This window comes from Dendrobates tinctorius, unplaced genomic scaffold (genome assembly GCF_039654945.1).
Source record: "Dendrobates tinctorius isolate UK_male_01 unplaced genomic scaffold, ASM3965494v1 ptg000098l, whole genome shotgun sequence".
In the NCBI taxonomy this organism is placed as follows: Eukaryota; Metazoa; Chordata; class Amphibia; order Anura; family Dendrobatidae; genus Dendrobates; species Dendrobates tinctorius.
The window spans coordinates 1,661,680-1,671,465 of NW_027361766.1; the positions used below are offsets into that span (position 1 = coordinate 1,661,680).

At 45.6% G+C, this 9,786-nt stretch overlaps 1 long non-coding RNA gene across 1 annotated transcript; it reads left to right on the forward strand.

Moving 5' to 3' along the window:
• The first annotated feature begins 5,236 nt into the window (after positions 1-5,236).
• Positions 5,237-8,382, forward strand: LOC141099172 (uncharacterized). The gene is made up of 3 exons (XR_012234423.1): positions 5,237-5,418; positions 7,499-7,698; positions 8,247-8,382. It is a non-coding gene; the product is annotated as an uncharacterized lncRNA (long non-coding RNA).
• The last annotated feature ends 1,404 nt before the right edge of the window (positions 8,383-9,786 follow it).

Here is a 9,786-nt window from a genome sequence, read left to right on the forward strand (position 1 = left end):
ATATTGACAGTGCCACATCCCATGGATCATGTCAGTTCTTTCTTTCTGACATTTAGGGCATTTCTCTTTTCTGTTTGGGCAATTTGCTGAAGGAGGAATGTTAAAACAAAGCACTAGGCCGTGCATAATTCGAAATTGGCTGTCTCTCCATTTTTCAGAGATGATGTGTTTCCTTACTCTTCCCCAGCCCTCCAAAATACATTCCATCCCGTCCTCTGAGTGTAGTTCTCGAGTCCAACCGCGAAACATTTTGTCTGACCCTGATGGTAACAGGATTTCCCTTACATAACTATATATTTTTGAAATATTCACATCCTGTATGTCCCAATTGGTCATCGTGTCAAATTCGTTAGTCCCTATTTCTTTGGTCACCTCCCGAAGTTTTCCCATAATGTGAAATCTCACTTGGTTATATTGGAGGATTTGAGACTCTTTGAGACTGAATTTCTCTAAAACCTCTGCCCCTTCAACCACCTGCCTTCCGCCTCATGTAACAGATCACCCACTTTTTTCACCCCCTTCCTCTTCCACTCTTCAAACAAAGCATTCTCACGTCCTAACTTGAAATCTGTGTGTGCCCATATGTTCAGGTGTTTGGAAATTGACCAAGACAATTTGAATTTTTTCCTCACCGCCTTCCATGTCATGAGAGTGTCTCTAAAAATCAGTGAGTGTTTAACTTCACTCGGCACCCCACTCAAGGAAGCGTGCAGTAGCAAAACTTTAGCCCACGGTTTGCACAGTTGGGATTCCAGAGCGTTGTCTGAATACCTCGATGTGCCCTTTATCCAATCAATTATATGACGTGTCAGACAAGCCAAATTATAACCACGTACATTGGGTAGACCTACCCCCCCTCTATCTTTATGACCCATCAATACTCTGGCGCGTAGTCTCGGCTTTTTGCCCCCCCAAATGAACTTTGAGAAGGCCCTATTAATTCTGTTACAATCTACATGTTTAATCAGAAGGGGTATGGTTTGCATGGGATATAACAGTCGGGCAAAACTCACCATCTTCAAGAGATGGCATCTCCCCAAGAACGACAACGGAAGCCCTTTCCACCTCTCCAATTCTTTTTCAATTTTGTCTATGAGGGGTCTATAATTCAGCGCATATACCTGGCCTGGGGATCTCCCAATTTGTATGCCCAAATACTTTAGTGAGGATTTCATTATCGGGATCCCTACCAATTTATCTCTACCTTGAGTTTCTTTCCCATCCCTTAACATCAATATTTCACATTTTGCCCTGTTTAATTTAAATCCCGAGAAAGCCCCGAATTTTTCGATTTCCCCTAATAAGCGTGGTAAATCTCTTTTTGAGTTATTCATGTATAGGATAATATCGTCAGCGAAAAGCGCCGACTTAACTATCATTGATCCTATTCTAATCCCCTCATGAGAATCTTGCGAGTTAAGGAACCTAGAGAGGGGTTCTATTGCTAGGTTAAATAGCAATGGCGATAAAGGGCATCCCTGACGGGTTCCCTTATACAGTTTGAAAGCATCAGACAAAAATCCCGGCGTATATACTTTGGCTTTGGGGTTTTTGTACAAAGTCGTTAAATAGTCTCTAAATGGACCCACCATTCCCACTTTGTCTAGTACCATACCCAGCCATGGCCACCTCACATTGTCAAATGCTTTTTCTGCATCCGATGTGACCATGGCCGGGTCAGCACGTGAATCTAATTTCCTAGCTCTAATTGTGTCCAGGATCAGTAGAGTTTTTCTCACGTTCGTGACTGCCGATCGACCTTTGATGAAACCCGTCTGGTGATTTGTAACTATTTTTGGTAACAGCATCGCTAAGCGATCAGCCAGTATCTTAGATAATATCTTGATATCCTGGTTAATTAGTGATATTGGCCGGTTATCCCGAGGGCGAATCTTTATCTTTATCCGCTTTTGGGAGCAGTTTGATATAGGCCGTATTCACGTCCTCTGACAAGTTTTCCCCTTTCAATATGTTGTTAAACATTCGTGTCAGAGTGGGTGCGACCTGCGATCTAAGTTCTTTATAGAATTCCCCATTCATCCCATCCGGGCCAGGAGCTTTATGCGCTCCCAAGTGTCTTATTGAGGACTGTACCTCCTCCTCTTTGATATCCATATTTAGAAAGCATCTGTCTTCCTCTGTAAGTGTGGTCAATGCTATCTTCTCTAGCCATTCCCTCCCCCCCGCGAGATTATCAGATTCATCCTTGTATAACTTTGCAAAGTATGTACCCAGAATCCCGTTAATGTCTTTGGGATTAGTTACCATATCCCCCTTTTCCCCTTTAATGCTGTTATTAGGGTTTGTGCACGTTTACCTCTCGCTAGATTAGCCAAGAGCCTACCAGACTTATCACCATATCTGTTCAATTCCACTTCTCTTTGTCCCCATACTAATTGCTCCCTCCTCTCCGCCCATTCCTCATATCTATTTTTGGCCTCTACCCATTTCTGTTTGTTAGAATCATTTGGACAATTCTTAAAAGTTGTGTACTTAGTCCTACCTCATTACTCGCTAATACATATTGCTCCCTGATCTTCCTCTTCAGCTTTAACGTGTAGGCTATGATCCTTCCCCGTATTACCGCTTTCCCTGCTTCCCAGAATAATTTTGCGTTCTGTTCATGTTCGGCATTTAACAACGCATATTCTGTCTACCATTCCCTGAGTTGTTTTCCAAAGTCTCCATCTTTTAACAAAAAGGATGGGAAGCGCCATAAAAAATCCTGCCCCCTCTGAAATTTTTCTGACAGGTCTATCGTTACTGGACTGTGATCTGATATGACCATATCTTTTATGATCACCCGCCGTGTCCTTTGTATCATGTTGCCGGACCCCAATATCAAATCTATCTAGACCATGAATTTTGAGCGTGTGAGTAATGGGTATATTCTCTCTCCTGCGGATGCAACACTCTCCAAATGTCTTTGATGTGTAGGTGCGAAGTCATATCTTCCAGATAATTCCTACCTGTTCCTTGTCGTGCCCCAGTATTACCCTCTCTACACGATGATCTCTTTCTATCTTCTCCCTCTCTCATAACTTGATTGAAGTCGCCCCCTAATATCACGTTGGGCTCTGCATCCCTCAGGATTCTGTTTTGTAACTGAGTAAAAAAATCTTTTTGAGATATATTAGGTGCATAAACATTGTATAGGCTGAATTTTTCCTCACATACCTCGATGAGTAGATGTAAAATCCTCCCTTCCTCATCTCCTTCCTCTTGTATTATTCTATGAGCAAGTGATTTGTTTATTAGGATCATTACTCCCCCCTTTCTAGATGAGGTCCCCGAACTGAACACTGCGCCTACCCACATCTTATGCATCCTAAATGCCTCGCTCCCCCCCAAATGTGTTTCCTGAAGCAGGGCTATATCCGCTTTTAGTCTTTTTAAATGTCTCAGAACCATGCTTCTCTTGTTAGGGGACCTTAGGCCTTTCACATTCCATGTTACTATCTTAGGCATAACCGAGCTCTGGGAGGATTTCCTCCTCCACTGTTTTTATATCTCAATTTATAATTTTCTCCATATGAGGACCTGAGTTCACGACCCATTCTTGTCATTCTCTCCCACCTTCTTTCAGTTTGGAACCACATATAAAAACCCTCTTTTAAAGAAAATTCCCCACCCTTCCCCTCTATTTTCCTCCACTCCTTTTCCCCATTTTCGACTTCCATTTTTCTACCCTTAAAACGTCGACAACCCCTTCCCGCCTCCCCTACAGAGCCTTTTAACTGACCCGCCTATGAACAAGAATGACCAACCTCTCTATAGTATATCTTACATATGTGGCCTTCCGTAACTATAACAGATTTCCGTTGTAACTTGTCTACCCTCCCAAACCTCCCCCGGTTGATTAATCACATGCCACTCCCACCAGCAGTAAGACTGTGCATAATGTGAAAAAAAAAAAGAAGGGGGGGTAGGGGGGCACACAGCACGCACGGAGGACTAGAAGAATAACAGGTATCGAAAAGGAAGCAAGAGGAAACGGAAAGCCACGAACAAGAGAATACATGGGGGAGTGAAAATATCAGAAGTCAATTAGCAAATTAATGACGAAAATTCGTTTCTCCGCTGGTCGTCACACCCCATCTTCTCTGGATCGCCCTACTGATTAACCAACTCCTCTTCTGGGCCACGAAACGGAAAGTGAGATCTTTCAGCGGTTGTTATGTTCCTGATCCGATTTGTCCAAGTCCATTTCTGCAATATCTGTGTTTATGTGAAGCTCCTGGCGTAAATCCTCTTCTCTCGTTGGTACGTTGGTGCCTTTGCGTTGATTTCCCATATCTAATTGACTGTTTGATCTCATAGTGTTCTTCTTCTCATGTCCGTTTTGTGTTCCACAGCTTTTTTGTATAATGTTTAACGCCTCATTAGGGTCAGATATTATTTTCATTTTACCGTCCTGCGCTCTGAACCGGAGTATGGCTGGATACATCAGATGAAAGCGAATGTTTTTGCGGAACAAAATTGTGCACACTTCACTGAATGCTTTACGTCTTCTGGAGACATCTATGGAGTAATCGTTGTATACCAGTATCTTATGACCCCGTATTAATAATGGCTGCCGCCTGCTCTTAAATGCTCTAAGCACCTCCTCCTTATCCTTATAATCAAGGTATTTCACCACCACTTGGCAAGGTTTTGTGATGTTAGGACGCTGTGGTATGCCATTCCGAGAGATTACTGACAATGGTTCACGAGGTGGACCCACCCTGTGAGCTCTTTCCACTCTGCAACGGTGCGAGAGCCCCAGTGCTTTGGGGAGGTCAATTTCACATATCTCATCAAGTGCTCTGGATCCCAGTGATTCCGGCAGCCCCACCAGTTTTAGGTTGCTCCGTCTGGAGCGGTTTTCCAGGTCATCTATTTTGCCCACCATATAGGCGGACTGTTTTTGCAGGTCATTTATCTGTGACTTCATCTCCTCTATCTTATCCTCCGCTCCTGACACCCTCTGTTCAGTTTCTTGAATTCTGACCTCATGCTGTGTTGAGGCATTTTGAATCTCAAGCAATGAATTATGTACCACCTCTTTAATTGTTAGAATTACATCTTCTTTTAGTGAAGTAACTACTTCTCTTGCCAGCAATTTATAATCAATTAGTATATCTCTGGTCAGTGCATTCTTCCTCCTCTCCCTTCTGTGTCCTGTCTCCGTTTCACCTCTGTCTTTGCAGCTTTGCACACTGTTGCTCCCGTCTCCCTCCTCCCCCTCCTGCATTCCTCCACTCTCCTCGTGTGTCGGGGCCATCTTGCCAGACGCTTCTTCACCCCTCCTCTGTCCTCCGTCCTCCTCCTCTCTCCCCGCGCTTCTAAGGACATAACGATCCATCCCTCCTGCTCCTGTCACACCGCTCGCTCCTGTTTGTGGCCTGGGATCGCGGCGGGCAATGCAATAAAATACCGGTATGTGGCGGGTCAGGCGGGAGCTCCTTCACCTTGCGTCCTCCAGGGCAGCGCCGGAACCGGAAGTTCTTGCCTTTTTTTTTTAAACAAACAATTCAAAGACTCTAAACTAATATATAAAGCTCAAAGTGTGTATGTATGTATGTGTGTGTGTATGTATGTGTGTGTGTATGTCCGGGATAGGCATCCGCACTGTCACAGCTACAGCCATAAAATTTGGCACAGTTGCACGTCTGGACCCCGAGAGCGTCCTAAGCTATGTTGTGAGGTGAAATTTTAACCCCGCACGTTCCAATTCACCAAACAAATTTGCCCCCATCTACATACTGGTGAAAAAGTGTGTGCGCGTCATGCCCCGCCCCTCATTATGATGTCATAATGCCCCTATTTGCATACTGGGGAAACAGTGTGTGCGTATCAAGCCCCGCCCCTCATTATGATGTCACAATGGTTGCCATGGCGATGCTGATGTCATCATAGGTTGCAAGCCCTGCCGCCGCTCATTATGATGTCATAATGGTTGACTATGAGATGGAGGATGTATGATGGGTATATGGGCACTGGACTATGGGATGGAGGATATGTATGACGGGTATATGGACATGGGACTATGGGATGGTGGATATGTATATGGGCACGGGACTATGGGATGGAGGATGTGTGATGGATATATGGGTACTTGACTATGGGATGGAGGATATGTTTGACGGGTATATGGGCACGGGACTATGGGATGGCGGATATGTATATGGGCACGGGACTATGGGATGGAGGATGTGTGATGGGTATATGGGCACTGGACTATGGGATGGAGGATATGTATGACGGGTATATGGGCACGGGACTATTAGATGGCGGATATCTATGATGGGTATATGGGCAAGGGACTATGGGATGGAGGATATGTATGATGGGTATATGGGCATGGGACTATGAGATGAAGGATGTGTGATGGGTATATGGGCACTCGACTATGGGATGGCGAATATGTATGATGGGTATATGGGCATGGGACTATGGGATGGAGAATATGTATGATGGGTATATGGGCATGGGACTATGGGATGGAGAATATGTATGATGGGTATATGGGCACGGGACTATGGGATGGAGGATGTATGATGGGTATATGGGCACTCGACTATGGGATGGAGGATATGTATGATGGGTATATGGGCACGGGCCTATGGGATGGTGGATATGTATGATGGGTATATGGGCACGGGACTATGGGATGGAGGATATGTATGACGGTTATATGGGCATGGGACTATGAGATGAAGGATGTGTGATGGGTATATGGGCACGGGACTATGGGATGGAGGATGTGTGATGGATATATGGGTACTTGACTATGGGATGGAGGATATGTTTGACGGGTATATGGGCACGGGACTATGGGATGGCGGATATGTATATGGGCATGGGACTATGGGATGGAGGATGTGTGATGGGTATATGGGCACTGGACTATGGGATGGAGGATATGTATGACGGGTATATGGGCACGGGACTATTAGATGGCGGATATCTATGATGGGTATATGGGCACGGGACTATGGGATGGAGGATATGTATGATGGGTATATGGGCATGGGACTATGAGATGAAGGATGTGTGATGGGTATATGGGCACTCGACTATGGGATGGCGAATATGTATGATGGGTATATGGGCATGGGACTATGGGATGGAGAATATGTATGATGGGTATATGGGCATGGGACTATGGGATGGAGAATATGTATGATGGGTATATGGGCATGGGACTATGGGATGGAGGATGTATGATGGGTATATGGGCACTCGACTATGGGATGGAGGATATGTATGATGGGTATATGGGCACGGGCCTATGGGATGGTGGATATGTATGATGGGTATATGGGCACGGGACTATGGGATGGAGGATATGTATGACGGTTATATGGGCATGGGACTATGAGATGAAGGATGTGTGATGGGTATATGGGCACGGGACTATGGAATGGAGGATAATTATAATTTATTACTAACCACAGTTCGTTACTATGCCCGGGCAGCGCCGGGCTCTTCAGCTAGTGTTTTTCTATTTTTATAGGTTTGACAGAGGGATGAAGACGTTTACCTGGACAATGAACAACTGATCCAACTAGTCCAGGAGCGTGTACCTTTGTGGGACAGCCGTGACCAGCTGCACAAGGACAATGTTGTGACTCGGAGGCTATGGAATGAGGTGGCCGCAGCGTTGATGGATGACTGGGACAGCACACCTGCAACCTCCAAAATGGCATTTCATAAGTAATTTGCTCTGTGATGGTGCCGTAACTATTGACCCTGATTCTGTTGTGTTTCTTGATAGATAAATTCTATCTGTAAACACAACATACCAGTAACAATAGTGAACGTTTTTTGGTAATATTGTGATGCATTGTGCTGCGTTGACTGTTTTGACTGATGGTACCGTTAGGTTTACTCATAGAGATATTCTATGTCTAAACCTAACAGTATATCAGGATCTACAGTTAAAGCTTTTTGGTAATGTTGTGATGCATTCTGCTGCCTTGACTGTTTTGACTGATGGTACCGTTAGGTTTACTCATAGATATATTCTATGTGTAAACCTAACAGTATATCAGGATCTACAGTTAACGCTTTTTGGTAATGTTGGGAAGCATTGTGCTGCCTTGACTGTTTTGACTGATGATACCGTTAGGTTTACTCATAGATGTATTCTATGTGTAAACCTAACAGTATATCAGTATCAACATGGTAAATTGTTTTGTTATTGTATAGATGCAGATATATTGCCTGATACTAATTTTTTTTTCCTTTTTGTTTTATAACAGTGGACAAAGTCCAAACCCGATGGCGCTCGATGAAGGACCGCTTCAACACTGATGTTCGTGCAGAGGGATAGGTTCGCAGTGGTTCCTCGGCAAGGACCAGAACCAAATACAGATACCATCGGAATTTGGAGTTCCTGAGAGCGTAAGTATTTTGAATAATTTTTTTTTTGGATGTTGCTTTTCTAAATCAATGCTTTTCTATTCCACAGCTGATGCTTCTGGTCAATGCATGTCAGTAATTTTTTTTTTTGCTTCTTTCAACAGCACCTGGAGCAGCACCCTGCAACCTGTCCCCGGAGCGGTCCTTCATCGATCGACCTCGGACCCGTCCCAGCCATCCGACAGCCAGGAAGCACCTTGCAAGGCAGCCACACACATAGCTGGTGACCAGGAAGCTGGTCAATCAGGTGTTCCCCTGTCCCAGGTCTCTGCCACTGGTTATGCGGGTACTACCCGCCAGCAGCAGAGGGCCTTGGACAGGCCTGTCTTGCCCGAGTTCATGCACTTGAGTGAGTGCTTTTGTGACAGCCTTAAGGCGCTATCAGACAGAGTTGAAAGCGGTTTTTCCCTCGTGGAAAATGTTTTAACCAAATGGAACTCCTCTTCAACTCTGTCGAACAGCGCCTTGACCGTCTCGAGGCCGACCACAATAGACCAGCGCACCATTTTTTTAGTAAAATCGAACGGGGCATGGCGGAACACCTTAGTCCTGAGCAACAGCTGAGCGTCTTGCAGGCCTGCAACACTGCTTACTTGCAGGCTTTGCAGCAGAATCGGTACGTGCAGCAGTCAGTGGTGTCATTCCCCCCTGTGTCACCGCTGACTCGCTTCACCACTGTACCGACTTCTGCTGCATACAACTGCATGGCCACCTCTATGCCAAGGCTTGATAGCCAACATTACAGCACCACAAGTGCAGCTGGTCACCTCACCACCACCACCATCGCAACTGCTGCTCCTGTTTGCAGCACCTCCACCGGCCACACGCCTGCTTGGAATACAGAGACTGTGAACACCAGTACAACATGGAACAGCCCTGCCGCCAACACTCAGACAGGTTGGAGCCCGGCCTCCACCACCACACAAACATGGACCAGCACTGCAGTCACCGGTACTCCTGCAATGAGGAGCACTGCCAGCGTCACCACAGAGCAGCAGACGCCTCAGCAGCGTCAGCAGCCACAGCAGCAGCAGAAATCACAGGCTCGTCTAGAGCTTAAAAAACAGCCGCAGCAACCACAACCAGAAATGCAGCAAACTGGGGACCCGCATTCCCTATTTTCCACAACTATGTTGCCTTCACAGGACTCAAGGCGGGCATTGGGCACCAGGAGGCAGTCAAAGCGCCCAAAGAAAGGTTCTAAAAGTTTGACTGTTCAGCAACCCACTCCTACTTGTTTGTCCACCTCCCTTTCCATGACTGACCTCCCTTCCCCAACCACTTTTGTAGCCCCTTCACCTACCACACCTGCGTTCACTGTAATTTTGTGTTCTACACTGCACACGCCAAAGATTATACCAAGTTCCCCCAAACAAGGGT